Genomic DNA, 19,900 nt, shown 5'->3' on the forward strand with positions numbered 1-19,900 from the left:
CTCAGAGCAGCCTTCTGGCTTTTAAAATTCCGCATATCGCAGGATGCCTCCCAGGACCAAGCTGGCACCAGTGCCAACTTGGGCTGGTTTGAGAGTGCCAAGTACCTCCTGCAAACTGACACCATGAACTAGGGTTGGTGAGTTTTATTTCCCAGGGAAAAGGGGCGGTTTTTGTGTTCTAGGGGCTGTGGCTCAGAGCAGCCTTCTGGCTTTTAAAATTCCGCATATCGCAGGATGCCTCCCAGGACCAAGCTGGCACCAGTGCCAACTTGGGCTGGTTTGAGAGTGCCAAGTACCTCCTGCAAACTGACACCATCAACTAGGGTTGGTGAGTTTTGCTTACCTGGGAAAAGGGGCGGTTTTTGTGTTCTAGGGCCTGTGGCTCAGAGCAGCCTTCTGGCTTTTAAAATTCCGCATATCGCAGGATGCCTCCCAGGACCAAGCTGGCACCAGTGCCAACTTGGGCTGGTTTGAGAGTGCCAAGTACCTCCTGAAAACTGACACCATCAACTAGGGTTGGTGAGTTTTATTTCCCAGGGAAAAGGGGCGGTTTTTGTGTTCTAGGGGCTGTGGCTCAGAGCAGCCTTCTGGCTTTTAAAATTCCGCATATCGCAGGATGCCTCCCAGGACCAAGCTGGCACCAGTGCCAACTTGGGCTGGTTTGAGAGTGCCAAGTACCTCCTGCAAACTGACACCATCAACTAGGGTTGGTGAGTTTTGCTTACCTGGGAAAAGGGGCGGTTTTGTGTTCTAGGGGCTGTGGCTCAGAGCAGCCTTCTGGCTTTTAAAATTCCGCATATCGCAGGATGCCTCCCAGGACCAAGCTGGCACCAGTGCCAACTTGGGCTGGTTTGAGAGTGCCAAGTACCTCCTGCAAACTGACACCATCAACTAGGGTTGGTGAGTTTTATTTCCCAGGGAAAAGGGGCGGTTTTTGTGTTCTAGGGGCTGTGGCTCAGAGCAGCCTTCTGGCTTTTAAAATTCCGCATATCGCAGGATGCCTCCCAGGACCAAGCTGGCACCAGTGCCAACTTGGGCTGGTTTGAGAGTGCCAAGTACCTCCTGAAAACTGACACCATCAACTAGGGTTGGTGAGTTTTATTTCCCAGGGAAAAGGGGCGGTTTTTGTGTTCTAGGGGCTGTGGCTCAGAGCAGCCTTCTGGCTTTTAAAATTCCGCATATCGCAGGATGCCTCCCAGGACCAAGCTGGCACCAGTGCCAACTTGGGCTGGTTTGAGAGTGCCAAGTACCTCCTGCAAACTGACACCATCAACTAGGGTTGGTGAGTTTTATTTCCCAGGGAAAAGGGGCGGTTTTTGTGTTCTAGGGGCTGTGGCTCAGAGCAGCCTTCTGGCTTTTAAAATTCCGCATATCGCAGGATGCCTCCCAGGACCAAGCTGGCACCAGTGCCAACTTGGGCTGGTTTGAGAGTGCCAAGTACCTCCTGCAAACTGACACCATCAACTAGGGTTGGTGAGTTTTGCTTACCTGGGAAAAGGGGCGGTTTTGTGTTCAGGGCCGGTGGCTCAGAGCAGCCTTCTGGCTTTTAAAATTCCGCATATCGCAGGATGCCTCCCAGGACCAAGCTGGCACCAGTGCCAACTTGGGCTGGTTTGAGAGTGCCAAGTACCTCCTGCAAACTGACACCATCAACTAGGGTTGGTGAGTTTTATTCCCAGGGAAAAGGGGCGGTTTTTGTGTTCTAGGGGCTGTGGCTCAGAGCAGCCTTCTGGCTTTTAAAATTCCGCATATCGCAGGATGCCTCCCAGGACCAAGCTGGCACCAGTGCCAACTTGGGCTGGTTTGAGAGTGCCAAGTACCTCCTGCAAACTGACACCATGAACTAGGGTTGGTGAGTTTTATTTCCCAGGGAAAAGGGGCGGTTTTTGTGTTCTAGGGGCTGTGGCTCAGAGCAGCCTTCTGGCTTTTAAAATTCCGCATATCGCAGGATGCCTCCCAGGACCAAGCTGGCACCAGTGCCAACTTGGGCTGGTTTGAGAGTGCCAAGTACCTCCTGCAAACTGACACCATCAACTAGGGTTGGTGAGTTTTATTCCCAGGGAAAAGGGGCGGTTTTTGTGTTCTAGGGGCTGTGGCTCAGAGCAGCCTTCTGGCTTTTAAAATTCCGCATATCGCAGGATGCCTCCCAGGACCAAGCTGGCACCAGTGCCAACTTGGGCTGGTTTGAGAGTGCCAAGTACCTCCTGCAAACTGACACCATCAACTAGGGTTGGTGAGTTTTGCTTACCAGGGAAAAGGGGCGGTTTTGTGTTCTAGGGCCGGTGGCTCAGAGCAGCCTTCTGGCTTTAAAATTCCGCATATCGCAGGATGCCTCCCAGGACCAAGCTGGCACCAGTGCCAACTTGGGCTGGTTTGAGAGTGCCAAGTACCTCCTGCAAACTGACACCATGAACTAGGGTTGGTGAGTTTTATTCCCAGGGAAAAGGGGCGGTTTTTGTGTTCTAGGGGCTGTGGCTCAGAGCAGCCTTCTGGCTTTTAAAATTCCGCATATCGCAGGATGCCTCCCAGGACCAAGCTGGCACCAGTGCCAACTTGGGCTGGTTTGAGAGTGCCAAGTACCTCCTGCAAACTGACACCATCAACTAGGGTTGGTGAGTTTTATTTCCCGGGAAAAGGGGCGGTTTTTGTGTTCTAGGGGCTGTGGCTCAGAGCAGCCTTCTGGCTTTTAAAATTCCGCATATCGCAGGATGCCTCCCAGGACCAAGCTGGCACCAGTGCCAACTTGGGCTGGTTTGAGAGTGCCAAGTACCTCCTGCAAACTGACACCATCAACTAGGGTTGGTGAGTTTTATTTCCCAGGGAAAAGGGGCGGTTTTGTGTTCTAGGGGCTGTGGCTCAGAGCAGCCTTCTGGCTTTTAAAATTCCGCATATCGCAGGATGCCTCCCAGGACCAAGCTGGCACCAGTGCCAACTTGGGCTGGTTTGAGAGTGCCAAGTACCTCCTGCAAACTGACACCATCAACTAGGGTTGGTGAGTTTTATTTCCCAGGGAAAAGGGGCGGTTTTGTGTTCTAGGGCTGTGGCTCAGAGCAGCCTTCTGGCTTTTAAAATTCCGCATATCGCAGGATGCCTCCCAGGACCAAGCTGGCACCAGTGCCAACTTGGGCTGGTTTGAGAGTGCCAAGTACCTCCTGCAAACTGACACCATCAACTAGGGTTGGTGAGTTTTATTTCCCAGGGAAAAGGGGCGGTTTTGTGTTCTAGGGGCTGTGGCTCAGAGCAGCCTTCTGGCTTTTAAAATTCCGCATATCGCAGGATGCCTCCCAGGACCAAGCTGGCACCAGTGCCAACTTGGGCTGGTTTGAGAGTGCCAAGTACCTCCTGCAAACTGACACCATCAACTAGGGTTGGTGAGTTTTATTTCCCAGGGAAAAGGGGCGGTTTTGTGTTCTAGGGGCTGTGGCTCAGAGCAGCCTTCTGGCTTTTAAAATTCCGCATATCGCAGGATGCCTCCCAGGACCAAGCTGGCACCAGTGCCAACTTGGGCTGGTTTGAGAGTGCCAAGTACCTCCTGCAAACTGACACCATCAACTAGGGTTGGTGAGTTTTATTTCCCAGGGAAAAGGGGCGGTTTTGTGTTCTAGGGGCTGTGGCTCAGAGCAGCCTTCTGGCTTTTAAAATTCCGCATATCGCAGGATGCCTCCCAGGACCAAGCTGGCACCAGTGCCAACTTGGGCTGGTTTGAGAGTGCCAAGTACCTCCTGCAAACTGACACCATCAACTAGGGTTGGTGAGTTTTATTTCCCAGGGAAAAGGGGCGGTTTTTGTGTTCTAGGGGCTGTGGCTCAGAGCAGCCTTCTGGCTTTTAAAATTCCGCATATCGCAGGATGCCTCCCAGGACCAAGCTGGCACCAGTGCCAACTTGGGCTGGTTTGAGAGTGCCAAGTACCTCCTGCAAACTGACACCATCAACTAGGGTTGGTGAGTTTTGCTTACCTGGGAAAAGGGGCAGCGTTTGTGTTGCAGGGCCGGTGGCTCAGAGCAGCCTTCTGGCTTTTAAAATTCCGCATATCGCAGGATGCCTCCCAGGACCAAGCTGGCACCAGTGCCAACTTGGGCTGGTTTGAGAGTGCCAAGTACCTCCTGCAAACTGACACCATCAACTAGGGTTGGTGAGTTTTATTTCCCAGGGAAAAGGGGCGGTTTTTGTGTTCTAGGGGCTGTGGCTCAGAGCAGCCTTCTGGCTTTTAAAATTCCGCATATCGCAGGATGCCTCCCAGGACCAAGCTGGCACCAGTGCCAACTTGGGCTGGTTTGAGAGTGCCAAGTACCTCCTGCAAACTGACACCATCAACTAGGGTTGGTGAGTTTTATTTCCCAGGGAAAAGGGGCGGTTTTTGTGTTCTAGGGGCTGTGGCTCAGAGCAGCCTTCTGGCTTTTAAAATTCCGCATATCGCAGGATGCCTCCCAGGACCAAGCTGGCACCAGTGCCAACTTGGGCTGGTTTGAGAGTGCCAAGTACCTCCTGCAAACTGACACCATCAACTAGGGTTGGTGAGTTTATTTCCCAGGGAAAAGGGGCGGTTTTTGTGTTCTAGGGGCTGTGGCTCAGAGCAGCCTTCTGGCTTTTAAAATTCCGCATATCGCAGGATGCCTCCCAGGACCAAGCTGGCACCAGTGCCAACTTGGGCTGGTTTGAGAGTGCCAAGTACCTCCTGCAAACTGACACCATCAACTAGGGTTGGTGAGTTTTATTTCCCAGGGAAAAGGGGCGGTTTTGTGTTCTAGGGCCGGTGGCTCAGAGCAGCCTTCTGGCTTTTAAAATTCCGCATATCGCAGGATGCCTCCCAGGACCAAGCTGGCACCAGTGCCAACTTGGGCTGGTTTGAGAGTGCCAAGTACCTCCTGCAAACTGACACCATCAACTAGGGTTGGTGAGTTTTATTTCCAGGGAAAAGGGGCGGTTTTGTGTTCTAGGGGCTGTGGCTCAGAGCAGCCTTCTGGCTTTTAAAATTCCGCATATCGCAGGATGCCTCCCAGGACCAAGCTGGCACCAGTGCCAACTTGGGCTGGTTTGAGAGTGCCAAGTACCTCCTGCAAACTGACACCATCAACTAGGGTTGGTGAGTTTTATTTCCCAGGGAAAAGGGGCGGTTTTTGTGTTCTAGGGCGGTGGCTCAGAGCAGCCTTCTGGCTTTTAAAATTCCGCATATCGCAGGATGCCTCCCAGGACCAAGCTGGCACCAGTGCCAACTTGGGCTGGTTTGAGAGTGCCAAGTACCTCCTGCAAACTGACACCATCAACTAGGGTTGGTGAGTTTTATTCCCAGGGAAAAGGGGCGGTTTTGTGTTCTAGGGGCTGTGGCTCAGAGCAGCCTTCTGGCTTTTAAAATTCCGCATATCGCAGGATGCCTCCCAGGACCAAGCTGGCACCAGTGCCAACTTGGGCTGGTTTGAGAGTGCCAAGTACCTCCTGCAAACTGACACCATCAACTAGGGTTGGTGAGTTTTGTTCCCAGGGAAAAGGGGCGGTTTTTGTGTTCTAGGGGCTGTGGCTCAGAGCAGCCTTCTGGCTTTTAAAATTCCGCATATCGCAGGATGCCTCCCAGGACCAAGCTGGCACCAGTGCCAACTTGGGCTGGTTTGAGAGTGCCAAGTACCTCCTGCAAACTGACACCATCAACTAGGGTTGGTGAGTTTTATTTCCCAGGGAAAAGGGGCGGTTTTGTGTTCTAGGGCTGTGGCTCAGAGCAGCCTTCTGGCTTTTAAAATTCCGCATATCGCAGGATGCCTCCCAGGACCAAGCTGGCACCAGTGCCAACTTGGGCTGGTTTGAGAGTGCCAAGTACCTCCTGAAAACTGACACCATGAACTAGGGTTGGTGAGTTTTATTTCCCAGGGAAAAGGGGCGGTTTTTGTGTTCTAGGGGCTGTGGCTCAGAGCAGCCTTCTGGCTTTTAAAATTCCGCATATCGCAGGATGCCTCCCAGGACCAAGCTGGCACCAGTGCCAACTTGGGCTGGTTTGAGAGTGCCAAGTACCTCCTGCAAACTGACACCATCAACTAGGGTTGGTGAGTTTTATTTCCCAGGGAAAAGGGGCGGTTTTTGTGTTCTAGGGGCTGTGGCTCAGAGCAGCCTTCTGGCTTTTAAAATTCCGCATATCGCAGGATGCCTCCCAGGACCAAGCTGGCACCAGTGCCAACTTGGGCTGGTTTGAGAGTGCCAAGTACCTCCTGCAAACTGACACCATCAACTAGGGTTGGTGAGTTTTGCTTACCAGGGAAAAGGGGCGCGTTTTGTGTTCTAGGGCCGGTGGCTCAGAGCAGCCTTCTGGCTTTTAAAATTCCGCATATCGCAGGATGCCTCCCAGGACCAAGCTGGCACCAGTGCCAACTTGGGCTGGTTTGAGAGTGCCAAGTACCTCCTGCAAACTGACACCATCAACTAGGGTTGGTGAGTTTTATTTCCAGGGAAAAGGGGCGGTTTTGTGTTCTAGGGCTGTGGCTCAGAGCAGCCTTCTGGCTTTTAAAATTCCGCATATCGCAGGATGCCTCCCAGGACCAAGCTGGCACCAGTGCCAACTTGGGCTGGTTTGAGAGTGCCAAGTACCTCCTGCAAACTGACACCATCAACTAGGGTTGGTGAGTTTTATTTCCCAGGGAAAAGGGGCGGTTTTTGTGTTCTAGGGGCTGTGGCTCAGAGCAGCCTTCTGGCTTTTAAAATTCCGCATATCGCAGGATGCCTCCCAGGACCAAGCTGGCACCAGTGCCAACTTGGGCTGGTTTGAGAGTGCCAAGTACCTCCTGCAAACTGACACCATCAACTAGGGTTGGTGAGTTTTATTTCCCAGGGAAAAGGGGCGGTTTTTGTGTTCTAGGGGCTGTGGCTCAGAGCAGCCTTCTGGCTTTTAAAATTCCGCATATCGCAGGATGCCTCCCAGGACCAAGCTGGCACCAGTGCCAACTTGGGCTGGTTTGAGAGTGCCAAGTACCTCCTGCAAACTGACACCATCAACTAGGGTTGGTGAGTTTTGCTTCCAGGGAAAAGGGGCGGTTTTGTGTTCTAGGGGCTGTGGCTCAGAGCAGCCTTCTGGCTTTTAAAATTCCGCATATCGCAGGATGCCTCCCAGGACCAAGCTGGCACCAGTGCCAACTTGGGCTGGTTTGAGAGTGCCAAGTACCTCCTGCAAACTGACACCATCAACTAGGGTTGGTGAGTTTTATTTCCCAGGGAAAAGGGGCGGTTTTTGTGTTCTAGGGGCTGTGGCTCAGAGCAGCCTTCTGGCTTTTAAAATTCCGCATATCGCAGGATGCCTCCCAGGACCAAGCTGGCACCAGTGCCAACTTGGGCTGGTTTGAGAGTGCCAAGTACCTCCTGCAAACTGACACCATCAACTAGGGTTGGTGAGTTTTATTTACCAGGGAAAAGGGGCGGTTTTTGTGTTCTAGGGGCTGTGGCTCAGAGCAGCCTTCTGGCTTTTAAAATTCCGCATATCGCAGGATGCCTCCCAGGACCAAGCTGGCACCAGTGCCAACTTGGGCTGGTTTGAGAGTGCCAAGTACCTCCTGCAAACTGACACCATCAACTAGGGTTGGTGAGTTTTATTTCCCAGGGAAAAGGGGCGGTTTTGTGTTCTAGGGGCTGTGGCTCAGAGCAGCCTTCTGGCTTTTAAAATTCCGCATATCGCAGGATGCCTCCCAGGACCAAGCTGGCACCAGTGCCAACTTGGGCTGGTTTGAGAGTGCCAAGTACCTCCTGCAAACTGACACCATCAACTAGGGTTGGTGAGTTTTATTTCCAGGGAAAAGGGGCGGTTTTGTGTTCTAGGGCTGTGGCTCAGAGCAGCCTTCTGGCTTTTAAAATTCCGCATATCGCAGGATGCCTCCCAGGACCAAGCTGGCACCAGTGCCAACTTGGGCTGGTTTGAGAGTGCCAAGTACCTCCTGCAAACTGACACCATCAACTAGGGTTGGTGAGTTTTGCTTACCTGGGAAAAGGGGCGGTTTTGTGTTCAGGGCTGTGGCTCAGAGCAGCCTTCTGGCTTTTAAAATTCCGCATATCGCAGGATGCCTCCCAGGACCAAGCTGGCACCAGTGCCAACTTGGGCTGGTTTGAGAGTGCCAAGTACCTCCTGCAAACTGACACCATCAACTAGGGTTGGTGAGTTTTATTTCCCAGGGAAAAGGGGCGGTTTTTGTGTTCTAGGGGCTGTGGCTCAGAGCAGCCTTCTGGCTTTTAAAATTCCGCATATCGCAGGATGCCTCCCAGGACCAAGCTGGCACCAGTGCCAACTTGGGCTGGTTTGAGAGTGCCAAGTACCTCCTGCAAACTGACACCATCAACTAGGGTTGGTGAGTTTTATTTCCAGGGAAAAGGGGCGGTTTTGTGTTCTAGGGGCTGTGGCTCAGAGCAGCCTTCTGGCTTTTAAAATTCCGCATATCGCAGGATGCCTCCCAGGACCAAGCTGGCACCAGTGCCAACTTGGGCTGGTTTGAGAGTGCCAAGTACCTCCTGCAAACTGACACCATCAACTAGGGTTGGTGAGTTTTGTTCCCAGGGAAAAGGGGCGGTTTTGTGTTCTAGGGCTGTGGCTCAGAGCAGCCTTCTGGCTTTTAAAATTCCGCATATCGCAGGATGCCTCCCAGGACCAAGCTGGCACCAGTGCCAACTTGGGCTGGTTTGAGAGTGCCAAGTACCTCCTGCAAACTGACACCATCAACTAGGGTTGGTGAGTTTTATTCCCAGGGAAAAGGGGCGGTTTTGTGTTCTAGGGGCTGTGGCTCAGAGCAGCCTTCTGGCTTTTAAAATTCCGCATATCGCAGGATGCCTCCCAGGACCAAGCTGGCACCAGTGCCAACTTGGGCTGGTTTGAGAGTGCCAAGTACCTCCTGCAAACTGACACCATCAACTAGGGTTGGTGAGTTTATTTCCCAGGGAAAAGGGGCGGTTTTGTGTTCTAGGGGCTGTGGCTCAGAGCAGCCTTCTGGCTTTTAAAATTCCGCATATCGCAGGATGCCTCCCAGGACCAAGCTGGCACCAGTGCCAACTTGGGCTGGTTTGAGAGTGCCAAGTACCTCCTGCAAACTGACACCATCAACTAGGGTTGGTGAGTTTTGCTTACCTGGGAAAAGGGGCGGTTTTGTGTTCTAGGGGCGGTGGCTCAGAGCAGCCTTCTGGCTTTAAAATTCCGCATATCGCAGGATGCCTCCCAGGACCAAGCTGGCACCAGTGCCAACTTGGGCTGGTTTGAGAGTGCCAAGTACCTCCTGCAAACTGACACCATCAACTAGGGTTGGTGAGTTTTGCTTACCTGGGAAAAGGGGCGGTTTTGTGTTCAGGGCGGTGGCTCAGAGCAGCCTTCTGGCTTTAAAATTCCGCATATCGCAGGATGCCTCCCAGGACCAAGCTGGCACCAGTGCCAACTTGGGCTGGTTTGAGAGTGCCAAGTACCTCCTGCAAACTGACACCATCAACTAGGGTTGGTGAGTTTTATTTCCAGGGAAAAGGGGCGGTTTTGTGTTCTAGGGGCTGTGGCTCAGAGCAGCCTTCTGGCTTTTAAAATTCCGCATATCGCAGGATGCCTCCCAGGACCAAGCTGGCACCAGTGCCAACTTGGGCTGGTTTGAGAGTGCCAAGTACCTCCTGCAAACTGACACCATCAACTAGGGTTGGTGAGTTTTATTTCCCAGGGAAAAGGGGCGGTTTTGTGTTCTAGGGGCTGTGGCTCAGAGCAGCCTTCTGGCTTTTAAAATTCCGCATATCGCAGGATGCCTCCCAGGACCAAGCTGGCACCAGTGCCAACTTGGGCTGGTTTGAGAGTGCCAAGTACCTCCTGCAAACTGACACCATCAACTAGGGTTGGTGAGTTTTGCTTACCTGGGAAAAGGGGCGGTTTTGTGTTCAGGGCGGTGGCTCAGAGCAGCCTTCTGGCTTTTAAAATTCCGCATATCGCAGGATGCCTCCCAGGACCAAGCTGGCACCAGTGCCAACTTGGGCTGGTTTGAGAGTGCCAAGTACCTCCTGCAAACTGACACCATCAACTAGGGTTGGTGAGTTTTGCTTCCCAGGGAAAAGGGGCGGTTTTGTGTTCTAGGGGCTGTGGCTCAGAGCAGCCTTCTGGCTTTTAAAATTCCGCATATCGCAGGATGCCTCCCAGGACCAAGCTGGCACCAGTGCCAACTTGGGCTGGTTTGAGAGTGCCAAGTACCTCCTGCAAACTGACACCATCAACTAGGGTTGGTGAGTTTTATTTCCCAGGGAAAAGGGGCGGTTTTGTGTTCTAGGGGCTGTGGCTCAGAGCAGCCTTCTGGCTTTTAAAATTCCGCATATCGCAGGATGCCTCCCAGGACCAAGCTGGCACCAGTGCCAACTTGGGCTGGTTTGAGAGTGCCAAGTACCTCCTGCAAACTGACACCATCAACTAGGGTTGGTGAGTTTTGCTTACCTGGGAAAAGGGGCGGTTTTGTGTTCAGGGGCTGTGGCTCAGAGCAGCCTTCTGGCTTTTAAAATTCCGCATATCGCAGGATGCCTCCCAGGACCAAGCTGGCACCAGTGCCAACTTGGGCTGGTTTGAGAGTGCCAAGTACCTCCTGCAAACTGACACCATCAACTAGGGTTGGTGAGTTTTTTCCCAGGGAAAAGGGGCGGTTTTTGTGTTCTAGGGCTGTGGCTCAGAGCAGCCTTCTGGCTTTTAAAATTCCGCATATCGCAGGATGCCTCCCAGGACCAAGCTGGCACCAGTGCCAACTTGGGCTGGTTTGAGAGTGCCAAGTACCTCCTGCAAACTGACACCATCAACTAGGGTTGGTGAGTTTTATTTCCAGGGAAAAGGGGCGGTTTTGTGTTCTAGGGGCTGTGGCTCAGAGCAGCCTTCTGGCTTTTAAAATTCCGCATATCGCAGGATGCCTCCCAGGACCAAGCTGGCACCAGTGCCAACTTGGGCTGGTTTGAGAGTGCCAAGTACCTCCTGCAAACTGACACCATCAACTAGGGTTGGTGAGTTTTATTCCCAGGGAAAAGGGGCGGTTTTTGTGTTCTAGGGGCTGTGGCTCAGAGCAGCCTTCTGGCTTTTAAAATTCCGCATATCGCAGGATGCCTCCCAGGACCAAGCTGGCACCAGTGCCAACTTGGGCTGGTTTGAGAGTGCCAAGTACCTCCTGCAAACTGACACCATCAACTAGGGTTGGTGAGTTTTATTTCCCAGGGAAAAGGGGCGGTTTTGTGTTCTAGGGGCTGTGGCTCAGAGCAGCCTTCTGGCTTTTAAAATTCCGCATATCGCAGGATGCCTCCCAGGACCAAGCTGGCACCAGTGCCAACTTGGGCTGGTTTGAGAGTGCCAAGTACCTCCTGCAAACTGACACCATCAACTAGGGTTGGTGAGTTTTATTTCCAGGGAAAAGGGGCGGTTTTGTGTTCTAGGGGCTGTGGCTCAGAGCAGCCTTCTGGCTTTTAAAATTCCGCATATCGCAGGATGCCTCCCAGGACCAAGCTGGCACCAGTGCCAACTGGGCTGGTTTGAGAGTGCCAAGTACCTCCTGCAAACTGACACCATCAACTAGGGTTGGTGAGTTTTATTTCCCAGGGAAAAGGGGCGGTTTTGTGTTCTAGGGGCTGTGGCTCAGAGCAGCCTTCTGGCTTTTAAAATTCCGCATATCGCAGGATGCCTCCCAGGACCAAGCTGGCACCAGTGCCAACTTGGGCTGGTTTGAGAGTGCCAAGTACCTCCTGCAAACTGACACCATCAACTAGGGTTGGTGAGTTTTATTCCCAGGGAAAAGGGGCGGTTTTTGTGTTCTAGGGCGGTGGCTCAGAGCAGCCTTCTGGCTTTTAAAATTCCGCATATCGCAGGATGCCTCCCAGGACCAAGCTGGCACCAGTGCCAACTTGGGCTGGTTTGAGAGTGCCAAGTACCTCCTGCAAACTGACACCATCAACTAGGGTTGGTGAGTTTATTTCCCAGGGAAAAGGGGCGGTTTTTGTGTTCTAGGGGCTGTGGCTCAGAGCAGCCTTCTGGCTTTTAAAATTCCGCATATCGCAGGATGCCTCCCAGGACCAAGCTGGCACCAGTGCCAACTTGGGCTGGTTTGAGAGTGCCAAGTACCTCCTGCAAACTGACACCATCAACTAGGGTTGGTGAGTTTTGCTTACCTGGGAAAAGGGGCGGTTTTGTGTTCAGGGCGGTGGCTCAGAGCAGCCTTCTGGCTTTTAAAATTCCGCATATCGCAGGATGCCTCCCAGGACCAAGCTGGCACCAGTGCCAACTTGGGCTGGTTTGAGAGTGCCAAGTACCTCCTGCAAACTGACACCATCAACTAGGGTTGGTGAGTTTTATTTCCCAGGGAAAAGGGGCGGTTTTTGTGTTCTAGGGGCTGTGGCTCAGAGCAGCCTTCTGGCTTTTAAAATTCCGCATATCGCAGGATGCCTCCCAGGACCAAGCTGGCACCAGTGCCAACTTGGGCTGGTTTGAGAGTGCCAAGTACCTCCTGCAAACTGACACCATGAACTAGGGTTGGTGAGTTTTATTTCCCAGGGAAAAGGGGCGGTTTTTGTGTTCTAGGGGCTGTGGCTCAGAGCAGCCTTCTGGCTTTTAAAATTCCGCATATCGCAGGATGCCTCCCAGGACCAAGCTGGCACCAGTGCCAACTTGGGCTGGTTTGAGAGTGCCAAGTACCTCCTGCAAACTGACACCATCAACTAGGGTTGGTGAGTTTTGCTTACCTGGGAAAAGGGGCGGTTTTGTGTTCAGGGCCGGTGGCTCAGAGCAGCCTTCTGGCTTTTAAAATTCCGCATATCGCAGGATGCCTCCCAGGACCAAGCTGGCACCAGTGCCAACTTGGGCTGGTTTGAGAGTGCCAAGTACCTCCTGCAAACTGACACCATCAACTAGGGTTGGTGAGTTTTATTTCCCAGGGAAAAGGGGCGGTTTTTGTGTTCTAGGGGCTGTGGCTCAGAGCAGCCTTCTGGCTTTTAAAATTCCGCATATCGCAGGATGCCTCCCAGGACCAAGCTGGCACCAGTGCCAACTTGGGCTGGTTTGAGAGTGCCAAGTACCTCCTGCAAACTGACACCATCAACTAGGGTTGGTGAGTTTTATTTCCCAGGGAAAAGGGGCGGTTTTGTGTTCTAGGGGCTGTGGCTCAGAGCAGCCTTCTGGCTTTTAAAATTCCGCATATCGCAGGATGCCTCCCAGGACCAAGCTGGCACCAGTGCCAACTTGGGCTGGTTTGAGAGTGCCAAGTACCTCCTGCAAACTGACACCATCAACTAGGGTTGGTGAGTTTTGCTTACCTGGGAAAAGGGGCGGTTTTGTGTTCAGGGCTGTGGCTCAGAGCAGCCTTCTGGCTCTTAAAATTCCGCATATCGCAGGATGCCTCCCAGGACCAAGCTGGCACCAGTGCCAACTTGGGCTGGTTTGAGAGTGCCAAGTACCTCCTGCAAACTGACACCATCAACTAGGGTTGGTGAGTTTTATTTCCCAGGGAAAAGGGGCGGTTTTGTGTTCTAGGGGCTGTGGCTCAGAGCAGCCTTCTGGCTTTTAAAATTCCGCATATCGCAGGATGCCTCCCAGGACCAAGCTGGCACCAGTGCCAACTTGGGCTGGTTTGAGAGTGCCAAGTACCTCCTGCAAACTGACACCATCAACTAGGGTTGGTGAGTTTTCTTCCCGGGAAAAGGGGCGGTTTTGTGTTCTAGGGCTGTGGCTCAGAGCAGCCTTCTGGCTTTTAAAATTCCGCATATCGCAGGATGCCTCCCAGGACCAAGCTGGCACCAGTGCCAACTTGGGCTGGTTTGAGAGTGCCAAGTACCTCCTGCAAACTGACACCATCAACTAGGGTTGGTGAGTTTTATTTCCAGGGAAAAGGGGCGGTTTTTGTTCTAGGGGCTGTGGCTCAGAGCAGCCTTCTGGCTTTTAAAATTCCGCATATCGCAGGATGCCTCCCAGGACCAAGCTGGCACCAGTGCCAACTTGGGCTGGTTTGAGAGTGCCAAGTACCTCCTGCAAACTGACACCATCAACTAGGGTTGGTGAGTTTTATTTCCCAGGGAAAAGGGGCGGTTTTGTGTTCTAGGGGCTGTGGCTCAGAGCAGCCTTCTGGCTTTTAAAATTCCGCATATCGCAGGATGCCTCCCAGGACCAAGCTGGCACCAGTGCCAACTTGGGCTGGTTTGAGAGTGCCAAGTACCTCCTGCAAACTGACACCATCAACTAGGGTTGGTGAGTTTTATTTCCCAGGGAAAAGGGGCGGTTTTTGTGTTCTAGGGGCTGTGGCTCAGAGCAGCCTTCTGGCTTTTAAAATTCCGCATATCGCAGGATGCCTCCCAGGACCAAGCTGGCACCAGTGCCAACTTGGGCTGGTTTGAGAGTGCCAAGTACCTCCTGCAAACTGACACCATCAACTAGGGTTGGTGAGTTTTATTTCCCAGGGAAAAGGGGCGGTTTTGTGTTCTAGGGGCTGTGGCTCAGAGCAGCCTTCTGGCTTTTAAAATTCCGCATATCGCAGGATGCCTCCCAGGACCAAGCTGGCACCAGTGCCAACTTGGGCTGGTTTGAGAGTGCCAAGTACCTCCTGCAAACTGACACCATCAACTAGGGTTGGTGAGTTTTATTTCCCAGGGAAAAGGGGCGGTTTTGTGTTCTAGGGGCTGTGGCTCAGAGCAGCCTTCTGGCTTTTAAAATTCCGCATATCGCAGGATGCCTCCCAGGACCAAGCTGGCACCAGTGCCAACTTGGGCTGGTTTGAGAGTGCCAAGTACCTCCTGCAAACTGACACCATCAACTAGGGTTGGTGAGTTTTGCTTACCTGGGAAAAGGGGCGGTTTTGTGTTCTAGGGCGGTGGCTCAGAGCAGCCTTCTGGCTTTTAAAATTCCGCATATCGCAGGATGCCTCCCAGGACCAAGCTGGCACCAGTGCCAACTTGGGCTGGTTTGAGAGTGCCAAGTACCTCCTGCAAACTGACACCATCAACTAGGGTTGGTGAGTTTTATTTCCCAGGGAAAAGGGGCGGTTTTTGTGTTCTAGGGGCGGTGGCTCAGAGCAGCCTTCTGGCTTTTAAAATTCCGCATATCGCAGGATGCCTCCCAGGACCAAGCTGGCACCAGTGCCAACTTGGGCTGGTTTGAGAGTGCCAAGTACCTCCTGCAAACTGACACCATCAACTAGGGTTGGTGAGTTTTATTCCCAGGGAAAAGGGGCGGTTTTTGTGTTCTAGGGGCTGTGGCTCAGAGCAGCCTTCTGGCTTTTAAAATTCCGCATATCGCAGGATGCCTCCCAGGACCAAGCTGGCACCAGTGCCAACTTGGGCTGGTTTGAGAGTGCCAAGTACCTCCTGCAAACTGACACCATCAACTAGGGTTGGTGAGTTTTATTCCCAGGGAAAAGGGGCGGTTTTGTGTTCTAGGGGCTGTGGCTCAGAGCAGCCTTCTGGCTTTTAAAATTCCGCATATCGCAGGATGCCTCCCAGGACCAAGCTGGCACCAGTGCCAACTTGGGCTGGTTTGAGAGTGCCAAGTACCTCCTGCAAACTGACACCATCAACTAGGGTTGGTGAGTTTTATTTCCCAGGGAAAAGGGGCGGTTTTTGTGTTCTAGGGGCTGTGGCTCAGAGCAGCCTTCTGGCTTTTAAAATTCCGCATATCGCAGGATGCCTCCCAGGACCAAGCTGGCACCAGTGCCAACTTGGGCTGGTTTGAGAGTGCCAAGTACCTCCTGCAAACTGACACCATCAACTAGGGTTGGTGAGTTTTATTTCCAGGGAAAAGGGGCGGTTTTTGTGTTCTAGGGGCTGTGGCTCAGAGCAGCCTTCTGGCTTTTAAAATTCCGCATATCGCAGGATGCCTCCCAGGACCAAGCTGGCACCAGTGCCAACTTGGGCTGGTTTGAGAGTGCCAAGTACCTCCTGCAAACTGACACCATCAACTAGGGTTGGTGAGTTTTATTTCCCAGGGAAAAGGGGCGGTTTTTGTGTTCTAGGGGCTGTGGCTCAGAGCAGCCTTCTGGCTTTTAAAATTCCGCATATCGCAGGATGCCTCCCAGGACCAAGCTGGCACCAGTGCCAACTTGGGCTGGTTTGAGAGTGCCAAGTACCTCCTGCAAACTGACACCATCAACTAGGGTTGGTGAGTTTTATTTCCCAGGGAAAAGGGGCGGTTTTGTGTTCTAGGGGCTGTGGCTCAGAGCAGCCTTCTGGCTTTTAAAATTCCGCATATCGCAGGATGCCTCCCAGGACCAAGCTGGCACCAGTGCCAACTTGGGCTGGTTTGAGAGTGCCAAGTACCTCCTGCAAACTGACACCATCAACTAGGGTTGGTGAGTTTTATTTCCCAGGGAAAAGGGGCGGTTTTGTGTTCTAGGGGCTGTGGCTCAGAGCAGCCTTCTGGCTTTTAAAATTCCGCATATCGCAGGATGCCTCCCAGGACCAAGCTGGCACCAGTGCCAACTTGGGCTGGTTTGAGAGTGCCAAGTACCTCCTGCAAACTGACACCATCAACTAGGGTTGGTGAGTTTTATTTCCCAGGGAAAAGGGGCGGTTTTTGTGTTCTAGGGGCTGTGGCTCAGAGCAGCCTTCTGGCTTTTAAAATTCCGCATATCGCAGGATGCCTCCCAGGACCAAGCTGGCACCAGTGCCAACTTGGGCTGGTTTGAGAGTGCCAAGTACCTCCTGCAAACTGACACCATCAACTAGGGTTGGTGAGTTTTATTTCCCAGGGAAAAGGGGCGGTTTTTGTGTTCTAGGGGCTGTGGCTCAGAGCAGCCTTCTGGCTTTTAAAATTCCGCATATCGCAGGATGCCTCCCAGGACCAAGCTGGCACCAGTGCCAACTTGGGCTGGTTTGAGAGTGCCAAGTACCTCCTGCAAACTGACACCATCAACTAGGGTTGGTGAGTTTTATTTCCCAGGGAAAAGGGGCGGTTTTTGTGTTCTAGGGGCTGTGGCTCAGAGCAGCCTTCTGGCTTTTAAAATTCCGCATATCGCAGGATGCCTCCCAGGACCAAGCTGGCACCAGTGCCAACTTGGGCTGGTTTGAGAGTGCCAAGTACCTCCTGCAAACTGACACCATCAACTAGGGTTGGTGAGTTTTGCTTACCTGGGAAAAGGGGCGGTTTTGTGTTCAGGGCCGGTGGCTCAGAGCAGCCTTCTGGCTTTTAAAATTCCGCATATCGCAGGATGCCTCCCAGGACCAAGCTGGCACCAGTGCCAACTTGGGCTGGTTTGAGAGTGCCAAGTACCTCCTGCAAACTGACACCATCAACTAGGGTTGGTGAGTTTTATTTCCCAGGGAAAAGGGGCGGTTTTTGTGTTCTAGGGGCTGTGGCTCAGAGCAGCCTTCTGGCTTTTAAAATTCCGCATATCGCAGGATGCCTCCCAGGACCAAGCTGGCACCAGTGCCAACTTGGGCTGGTTTGAGAGTGCCAAGTACCTCCTGCAAACTGACACCATCAACTAGGGTTGGTGAGTTTTATTTCCAGGGAAAAGGGGCGGTTTTTGTGTTCTAGGGGCTGTGGCTCAGAGCAGCCTTCTGGCTTTTAAAATTCCGCATATCGCAGGATGCCTCCCAGGACCAAGCTGGCACCAGTGCCAACTTGGGCTGGTTTGAGAGTGCCAAGTACCTCCTGCAAACTGACACCATCAACTAGGGTTGGTGAGTTTTGTTCCCAGGGAAAAGGGGCGGTTTTGTGTTCTAGGGCTGTGGCTCAGAGCAGCCTTCTGGCTTTTAAAATTCCGCATATCGCAGGATGCCTCCCAGGACCAAGCTGGCACCAGTGCCAACTTGGGCTGGTTTGAGAGTGCCAAGTACCTCCTGCAAACTGACACCATCAACTAGGGTTGGTGAGTTTTATTTCCCAGGGAAAAGGGGCGGTTTTTGTGTTCTAGGGGCTGTGGCTCAGAGCAGCCTTCTGGCTTTTAAAATTCCGCATATCGCAGGATGCCTCCCAGGACCAAGCTGGCACCAGTGCCAACTTGGGCTGGTTTGAGAGTGCCAAGTACCTCCTGCAAACTGACACCATGAACTAGGGTTAGTGAGTTTTGCTTACCTGGGAAAAGGGGCGGTTTTTGTGTTCTAGGGGCTGTGGCTCAGAGCAGCCTTCTGGCTTTTAAAATTCCGCATATCGCAGGATGCCTCCCAGGACCAAGCTGGCACCAGTGCCAACTTGGGCTGGTTTGAGAGTGCCAAGTACCTCCTGCAAACTGACACCATCAACTAGGGTTGGTGAGTTTTGCTTACCTGGGAAAAGGGGCAGCGTTGGTGTTGCAGGGCCGGTGGCTCAGAGCAGCCTTCTGGCTCCTAAAATTCCGCATATCGCAGGATGCCTCCCAGGACCAAGCTGGCACCAGTGCCAACTTGGGCTGGTTTGAGAGTGCCAAGTACCTCCTGCAAACTGACACCATCAACTAGGGTTGGTGAGTTTTATTTCCCAGGGAAAAGGGGCGGTTTTTGTGTTCTAGGGGCTGTGGCTCAGAGCAGCCTTCTGGCTTTTAAAATTCCGCATATCGCAGGATGCCTCCCAGGACCAAGCTGGCACCAGTGCCAACTTGGGCTGGTTTGAGAGTGCCAAGTACCTCCTGCAAACTGACACCATCAACTAGGGTTGGTGAGTTTTATTTCCCAGGGAAAAGGGGCGGTTTTTGTGTTCTAGGGGCTGTGGCTCAGAGCAGCCTTCTGGCTTTTAAAATTCCGCATATCGCAGGATGCCTCCCAGGACCAAGCTGGCACCAGTGCCAACTTGGGCTGGTTTGAGAGTGCCAAGTACCTCCTGCAAACTGACACCATCAACTAGGGTTGGTGAGTTTTATTTCCCAGGGAAAAGGGGCGGTTTTTGTGTTCTAGGGGCTGTGGCTCAGAGCAGCCTTCTGGCTTTTAAAATTCCGCATATCGCAGGATGCCTCCCAGGACCAAGCTGGCACCAGTGCCAACTTGGGCTGGTTTGAGAGTGCCAAGTACCTCCTGCAAACTGACACCATCAACTAGGGTTGGTGAGTTTTGCTTACCTGGGAAAAGGGGCGGTTTTTGTGTTCTAGGGCCTGTGGCTCAGAGCAGCCTTCTGGCTTTTAAAATTCCGCATATCGCAGGATGCCTCCCAGGACCAAGCTGGCACCAGTGCCAACTTGGGCTGGTTTGAGAGTGCCAAGTACCTCCTGCAAACTGACACCATCAACTAGGGTTGGTGAGTTTTATTTCCCAGGGAAAAGGGGCGGTTTTTGTGTTCTAGGGGCTGTGGCTCAGAGCAGCCTTCTGGCTTTTAAAATTCCGCATATCGCAGGATGCCTCCCAGGACCAAGCTGGCACCAGTGCCAACTTGGGCTGGTTTGAGAGTGCCAAGTACCTCCTGCAAACTGACACCATCAACTAGGGTTGGTGAGTTTTGTTCCCAGGGAAAAGGGGCGGTTTTGTGTTCTAGGGCTGTGGCTCAGAGCAGCCTTCTGGCTTTTAAAATTCCGCATATCGCAGGATGCCTCCCAGGACCAAGCTGGCACCAGTGCCAACTTGGGCTGGTTTGAGAGTGCCAAGTACCTCCTGCAAACTGACACCATCAACTAGGGTTGGTGAGTTTTATTTCCCAGGGAAAAGGGGCGGTTTTGTGTTCTAGGGGCTGTGGCTCAGAGCAGCCTTCTGGCTTTTAAAATTCCGCATATCGCAGGATGCCTCCCAGGACCAAGCTGGCACCAGTGCCAACTTGGGCTGGTTTGAGAGTGCCAAGTACCTCCTGCAAACTGACACCATCAACTAGGGTTGGTGAGTTTTATTTCCAGGGAAAAGGGGCGGTTTTTGTGTTCTAGGGGCTGTGGCTCAGAGCAGCCTTCTGGCTTTTAAAATTCCGCATATCGCAGGATGCCTCCCAGGACCAAGCTGGCACCAGTGCCAACTTGGGCTGGTTTGAGAGTGCCAAGTACCTCCTGCAAACTGACACCATCAACTAGGGTTGGTGAGTTTTATTTC

General features: G+C 52.7%; 1 long non-coding RNA gene across 4 annotated transcripts in view; it reads right to left on the reverse strand.

Moving 5' to 3' along the window:
• Nucleotides 1-19,900, reverse strand: part of LOC127060445 (uncharacterized) — a 218,492-nt gene that overhangs the window by 188,168 nt on the left and 10,424 nt on the right. For 3 of the 4 annotated variants that reach the window (XR_007779505.1, XR_007779508.1, XR_007779507.1), the window contains exon 5: nucleotides 18,188-18,341. This is a non-coding gene — a long non-coding RNA (uncharacterized LOC127060445). Of the gene's footprint in view, nucleotides 1-913; nucleotides 1,070-18,187; nucleotides 18,342-19,900 lie in introns of those variants that run through there. The other variant, XR_007779506.1, reaches the window with a different exon arrangement.

The sequence above is a fragment of the Serinus canaria genome, chromosome 25 (assembly GCF_022539315.1).
Source record: "Serinus canaria isolate serCan28SL12 chromosome 25, serCan2020, whole genome shotgun sequence".
In the NCBI taxonomy this organism is placed as follows: Eukaryota; Metazoa; Chordata; class Aves; order Passeriformes; family Fringillidae; genus Serinus; species Serinus canaria.